General features: G+C 39.1%; 1 long non-coding RNA gene across 1 annotated transcript in view; it reads left to right on the plus strand.

Moving 5' to 3' along the window:
• LOC105548610 overlaps positions 1-7,777 on the plus strand; it is a 311,543-nt gene that overhangs the window by 164,695 nt on the left and 139,071 nt on the right. The window lies entirely within an intron of this gene.

Raw genomic sequence — 7,777 nt, forward strand, 5'->3', positions numbered from 1 at the left:
TTCTAATGGATATATTTCCTCTACAACATCCCTTATTGACCAATCTTGGTTTGCATATCTCTAGTGAAACTTAGCACCTCATTTTCAGAATATTCTAATTGTTCGAAAATTTTCTTCACACCAAATACTGTCATCCTTGAATATTCACTCATTTGCTGGTTTAGTGTCTCTGTAATGTGGTCCTTGACATGCTTTTAGGTGCCAAACAGGAAAGCATCTTTTAATTTTAATGGTGGTATATATTTCAACATACATTCACAAATATACTAGTGATCCCAACTCATGATTTCACAGATGATGATTGCTAAGAATGAAGTTAAGTAGAAAAAAGTGAGTCCATGTAAAGCTCAGTTGAGAAAACCATTACATAAATGTTAAAATGTATGTGAATATGAATATGGCTGAAGCTGTGAAGGTGATTACATAAAAGGCCAAGCATGAAAAACAGTCCTGTAGGTCTACACTGTGGGCACCAGAGCAGACACCATACTCCTGCCTAATGGTGGAAGAGCTGTGCTGTCATGAGATTAGTCAGGAAGAGTAAATGAACCGAGACCAGGAGGAGAGGTAGAAGGCTGCTGTCATAAAGGAACAGGCATAGTGATGGCTTGCACCACAGCGAAGGCAGCAGAAATGTTGAGAAAGAAGTCTATCGGTGAGGTGTCATGGAAAGAACACTGTCCTGCATGTCAGAGGACTTAGATGTTGGTCCAACCTCTCTTCCAATTAAACCTCCCCTTATTCCTACAGATCTCAGTTTGCTTCATCTGTGGAATGGAGATGGTTTCCTGTGTGAGCATGAAAATTTCTCCCAGCTCTGAAGACCTTTGATTTCTTAAGAATCATTGTGAAGGTGTGGGCTTGGCAAATGAATGGAAAGATGAGCAATGGGAGAGGAAAGAATTGAAGAGGACTGTGAGGTTTGAAGAATGGGTAACTAGCATCATTCACAGAAGTGAGAGGGACAAGGGGTGAGAATAATTGGGAATCAGTGGGCGAAGAAAGACTGGTTTGGATCTGTTGCAATGGAGAGGCCAATGACATTTCTTTGTGATGTCTAACAGGTCCGTGGACAGAGAAAAAGGTGAAACTTTGTTTACTTGTCTGTAAAATAGGAATGAGGTGATATATAGAGATGTGGGGATTGCTTACATAGAGATAGCAGGTGAAACCATGGAAATGACAAAAACTGTTGGTAAGGAAAGGGAGGATAAAAAAAATGCAGTTAAGGGAGATAACATTTATTGTGAAGCTACTACGTGCTATGCACATTATCTATTTTATCTCATTTAAACCTCACAAAAATCTTGTGGACTATGGGTAATTCCCTCCATTTTATGTGTTAGAAAAAAATGATGCTCAGCAAGGTCCCAGATTGCATAAGAATTAACATATTCCTCAGATTTGAACCAATCTCTCTGACTCCAAAATCTACATGGTGCTGGTCCAATGTGAAACATTGACAATGAGAAGGGATGAGGACACAGCCTAGGAGTTCTCAGAAGGGTGAAAGAAGAATCCTTGAAACTTTCATAGTGTGAGGTCAGTTCCGCCAAAGCTGGACAGAGGGGAAGGAGGGGAAAATCGTATTCAAAGTTGCAGAGAAGTCAAGGGGAATAAGAACTATAAAAAAATTGGGTCAGTGGGGGGATTGAAGGAGGCCAACTATGCCACCTCAGAGGTTTCCAATATATTGATTGGGGTGAACCTGAGAAGGAAGGGTGCAGATTATGAAAATGGTAATTATAATACTAAATATATACTGAGCACTTAATACATGCCAGACACTTTTCTAAGTGACTGATATGTATTAACTTTTAATCCCAATAACAACTGGCTTATTGAATGGTCTAAGCTCAGTAGGGTTCAAGGCAGGAAACAGTTTTATCCTCTCCTGATACAGCTTTTCAGTCTCATCCCATCATTTCTTCATGACTACTTCTGGATGATATGTTGGGCAAATCTCCTAACCTTTTTTGATCCTTTTCAGGTACTGTATTAGAAACTAACATCCATACATTAATATAATGGATGCCATGTTGTAGCAAAAAATGATGTTCTTTATATAGTGACATAAAATACTAAAGGCGAAAAAGAGCAGGAGAGTGAATACCATAAACTATATGTAATAAAAAAGAAAGCATATATATTCATATTTAATTATGTATGCACTAAATATCACTTGGAATATCACCAAGGAAGAAATACAAATATTTGCTGATGGGAAGGAGAAGTTATTGGCTGGAATAACTGTAGAGGGAGGGAAACTTTTCACTGAATATCTTTTTAGTCTCCTTGGCTTTTAATCTATGTGAATGTATTACTATTGATCTCAGTCAGCTATTGCTACAATAATGATGTACAACAACCATCCTCAAACTCAGGCAATATGCTTTGTTTCTCATGCTCATGGGCAAGTGGTTCGGCTGAGTGGCTCTGCATCAGGCTGCAGTTGTTCAGGTTGCCTGTAGTAGTTTGCAAGGGACTGAATGTTTGTGTCACCCCCTCCCCTACTCAGATATTGAAAGCCTAACCTTCAATGTGGTGCTATTAAGAGGTGAGGCCTTTGGGAGGCAATTAGGTCATGAAGGTGGCGCCTTCATGAATGAGTAAAGGGGACCCTAAAGAGCTCACCCTCTTTTGCCCATGTGAGGATACAATGAGAAGATGACAGTTTGCCACCTGGAAGAGGACCCTGATTATAAGGGCACCCTGATCCCAGATTTCAAGCCTCTAGAAAAGCGAGAACTACATTTCCATTGTTTATAAACCACCCAGTCTAAGCTATTTTGTTATTGCAGGCCAAACTAACTAAGATATAGCTCTACTCCATTTGTCTCATTATGAGGTCCCAGCTGGAGGGGCAGTCTTTCTGGGGCATGTTCTTCTCTTAGTGAAGTCAGGAATTTCCAGAGGGTGACAGAAAACACTCATGCTTTCAACTGCAGGCCTGGGCTTGGAATGTTCACATACTCACTTCCAACCCAATGCTTAAATAAGCAAGGCAGCATACTCCTCCAGAGTTAAAGGGGCGTGAGTCATTGCTGAACAATAGTCTACCCGCCTCTTTAAAAAGTATTTTAAGTCCACTTGAGCCTAAGATCAAAATTGTAATCTCTCATCCAATCTCAGACTTCTCCCTTCCCCACTGTGGCTCAGCAGCTCAGGCTTGACCCATATTTAGAAACTTATGGTAGGCGTCGGGGGTGGTAGTTCATGCCTGTAATCCCAGCACTTTGGGAAGCTGAAGTAGGTGGCTCACCTGAGGTCAGGAGTTCAAGACCAGCCTGGCCAACATGGCAAAACCCTGTCTCTACTAAAAATACAAAAATTAACTGGGTGTGGTGGTGCACGCCTATAGTCCCAGTTACTCAGGAGGCTGAGCAGGAGAATCACGTGAACCAGGGAGGTGGAGGTTGCAGTGGGCAGAGATTACAGCCACTGCACTCCAGCCTGGGCAACAGAGCAAGACTCTGTCTAAAAAACAAAAAACAAAAAACAAAAAAAAAAAAAAAAGGAAAGGGAAAAAAAAAGAAGTTTATGGTAGGGAAAGGGATTATGCTAAGTTTCTTTTCTTCTATCTCTCCTTCCCTCCTTTCCTTCCCCACTTATTTTTCTTTCTTCACTTTTCCTACTTTCTAACTTTCAGATACTACTAAAATTTCTGGTGTCTTAAAAGTTGGGTATAAGAAAGAGGTATAATGAGAAGGGAAGAGCTATTTCTTTTTTTAAAAAAATATTGCTTTAAAAAATTTTTACTTTAAGTTCTGGGGTACATGTACAGAACATGCAGATTTGTTACATAGGTATACATTTGCCATGGTGGTTTGCTTTACCTATCAACTCGTCATCTAGGTTTCAAGCCCTGCATGCATTAGGTGTTTGTCCTAATGTTCTCCCTCCCCTTGCTCCGCACCCCATGACAGGCCTCAGTGTGTTGTTCACCTCCCTGTGTCCATGTATTCTCATTGTCCAACTCAAACTTAAGAGTGACAACATGTGGTGTTTGGTTTTCTGTTCCTGTGTTAGTTTGCTGAGGATGATGGCATCTAGATTCATCCATGTCCCTGCAAAGGACATGATCTCATTCTTTTTACGGCTGCATAGTATTCCATGGTATATGTGTACCACATTTTCTTTTTTCAGTCTGTCATTGATGGTCTGGGTTGCCATGTCTTTGCTATTGTAAATACTGCTGCAATAAACATACATGTGCATATGTCTTTATAGTAGAATGATTTATATTCCTTTGGGTATATACCCAGTAATGGGATTTCTGGGTCAAATGGTATTTCTGATTCTAGATCCCTGAGGAATTACCACACTGTCCTCCACAATGGTTGAACCAATCTACTTTCCCATCAACAGTGCCAAAGTGTTTCTAATTCTTCACAGCCTCACCAGCATCTATTGTTCTTGACTTTTTAATAATCACCATTCTGACTGGTGTGACATGGTATCTCATTGTGGTTTTGATTTGCATTTCTTTAAAGATCACTGATGATGACCTTTTTTTCCATATGTTTGTTGGCCACAGAAATGTCTTATTTTGAGAAGTGTCTGTCCATATCCTTTGCCCACTTTTTGATGGGGTTGTTTTTTTCTTGTAAATTTGTTTAAGTTCCTTGTAGGTTCTGGATATTAGACCTTTGTCAGATGGGTATATTGTAAAAATTTCCTCCCATTCAGTGGGTTGTCTGTTCACTCTGATGCTAGTTTCTTCTGCTGTGCAGAAACTCTTTAGTTTAATTAGATCCCATTTGTCATTTTTGGCTTTTGTTGCAATTGCTTTTGGTGCTTTCGTCATGAAGTCTTTGCCCATGCCTATGTCCTGAATGGTATTGTCTAGGTTGTCTTCTAGGATTTTTATGGTTTTGGGTTTTACATTTAAGTCTTTAATCCATCTTGAGTTAATTTTTGTATAAGGTATAAGGAAGGAGTCCAGTTTCAGTTTTCTGCGTATGGCTTGCCAGTTTTCCCAACACCATTTATTAAATAGGGAATCTTTTCCCCATTGCTTGTTTCTGTCAGGTTTGTCAAAGATCAGATGGCTGTAGATGTGTGGTATTATTTCTGAGGTCTCTGTTCTGTTCTATTGATCTATTTGTCTGTTTTGGTACCAGTACCATGCTGTTTTGGTTACTGTAGCCTCATAGTATAGTTTGAAGTTATACAGTGTGATGCCTCCAGCCTTGTTCTTTTGGCTTAGGATAGTCTTGGCTATAAGTGCTCTTTTTGATTCCATTTGAAATTTAAAGTAGTTTTTTCTAATTCTGTGAAGAATGTCAATGGTAGTTTGATGGGAATAGCATTGAATCTATAAATTACTTTGGGCAGTATGGCCATTTTCATGATATTGATTCTTCCTATCCATGAGGACAGAATGTTTTTCTATTTGTTTATGTCCTCTCTTATTTCCTTGAGCAGTGGTTTGTAGGTCTCCTTGAAGAGGTTCAGAAGAGCAAGTTCTAATGTCTTGGGGTCTTATGTGTGGCCCAGGGAAATGTACTGGTTCTGTGTTTCATGAAAGACTTTGTGGGTTCTTTTCAGATTCATGGCAGAGACCTCATGCTGCATCGTGCCTTGTTATAGGTGATGCACCTCTGAATAACTACACCTGGCTCCTGTTTCTGGTCTGCTTCTCCTGCCTCTACAGAGACTTTTAGTCTATTCCATCTATTGGGTGGGAAGTTTTCAAATACTGAAGACCTGTTGCTGTATGCAAACTATAGGAAATAAGTGCCCTTACCTGTTGTTGATCAAAGGGTAGCTTGTATCCAGTGTGCTTATTTTCACTGTGTTCACAGAGGCAACTGAAGCCACTCATTCATCATTAAACTTTTCTAGGTGAAAGTCAGGTACCAGTTTTAGCATTCCTAAGGTTTTCTTGAAACATTTCCCCAAAGTGGCATGATAGTAAGGAAGCACCCCATCCCTTCAAATGCTCAGCTCTAACCAGCTCTTTCCAAACAAATTATCATCTCTCTTTCCTCAGTTTGTATCAAGCCTTTTATTGCACAGGTTGAAGATGGATAATGGGTTAAGGGAGTGGATGGTATCCAGAAGCTTGGATTCCAGACACAGCTCTACCACTAACTATATAAGTGACATGAATGAGAATCTAGTACAATACCATTTTTCTAAAGAAGAGGAAATTGAGGCTCATACACTTTTCATAATTTGTCCTCTTTCATCTGATAGTGGCAAAGCTCTGCCTTAGAATTTGTGTTTCTACTGAACCAAAGTAGCAAGTATCTCCCTATGTTTAAACAATCCTGTCTTTGTGATCTAAGATCCTTTCTTCTTCTTCTGGTTTTGGCAAAGACCAAATCAGGAGAACAGCTGGATACCATTTTTTATTTGGAAACATTATAAATAAAAAGCCTTCCAAACCTTCCCCAAGAGTTAGAATTTCTTTAGAGTCTGGAACCTCAGAGACTCATTTTAAGTCCATTCAAACTACAAAATACTTTGGTTCTGAAGATCTTCTTCTGAAAGACCCCAATAAAGATATCTCCTCACAGCCCATTCTTCAATTAGTCCCTCAGTGGGACTGGAGGGAGATCCACAGAGCCAGCTGGACTTTGAACTTGTGATTCCTAAGGGAAGGTATATTTCAACCCTGATACTTAGATTGCAGGCTCTTTTCTCTGTTAGGAGTTGTATTATTGAAGTAAAATAACATTCTTAACTCTGAATGTCGAGTTCTTAAATGAGAACATACATCTTATTTTTTCTATTTTTGGAAATTTAACATTCATTAAGTTGTTAACCTTTGAAAACTTCTATCCTCCCACTTCCTTGTCTGTCAGCCTAAATCTCCCCTCCTCTCTGTCACAGCCTCTTTCCTTAGAAGGATATATTCTGCTCCTTTAGTGCTTCATTTCTCATGCTTCTCAGCATTCCCTACATTGCCCTTTCTTTGAAGGCTCCCGGATGTGAATTCGCATACCCCACATTCACACGCCCAATTCAGATAAAACAACAAAGTCTATTGTCTTCTGAGAAAAATTCTAACTCTCCTCAGGTACTGTAGGTGTCTCATTTCATATTCCTGCTTGAAAATATAAGAGGAGCCCTGAATCATGATCTTGCATTATGCCTCAGAGCAGGCCTTCTTAAAAGTACAATTCCTTCCCCAAAGGAAATGAGAGAGCTATTTAAAACGAGCAATCAATCCATTTAGAACTCTCCACAATCTGAAGAACATTTCTTACAGTTATGAATAGAAGGAAGAGAGGCAACGAATTTTTTAAAAATGGATTTAAAAGGAGACTTTTGAGCCCATCAGCATTCACTGAGTCCAAACATAGAAATTCAATTCAATTTATCATGTAGAGAAAAGATTAATCACTTGCAGGAATCTTGAAATTCGTATGTTGCCTTCAAAGTCGTTAAATGAGAATCATTTCTAATTACCACTATCTGCTCAGTATTAAACTTTTCTACATAATTTGATTGTCTTGCTGCAGCAAGAGTCATCATAAGTTCCATTTTCTCTCAATCCCCCAAATCCAAGTCCAAAGATACCTACAACAATTTTTCAGAGGGTTCAAGTTAATCTCTTCTTCTCTTGAAAAGCCAGCACTTTAGAGGCCATAACTATGTCACATGGTTGTCCAGTAGTGTACTTATCTACTACTTTTATCTTTTTTAAACATTTTATAACCTATATGTAAGAGTAAGGTTAATCTTCTATAAACATTATTTAGGGAATGCCAATTCTATGTGCATTCTACCTACTACATCTTCTAGCTATTTTGTAAGCCAAATATAA

Source organism: Mandrillus leucophaeus, unplaced genomic scaffold (genome assembly GCF_000951045.1).
Source record: "Mandrillus leucophaeus isolate KB7577 unplaced genomic scaffold, Mleu.le_1.0 Scaffold417, whole genome shotgun sequence".
In the NCBI taxonomy this organism is placed as follows: Eukaryota; Metazoa; Chordata; class Mammalia; order Primates; family Cercopithecidae; genus Mandrillus; species Mandrillus leucophaeus.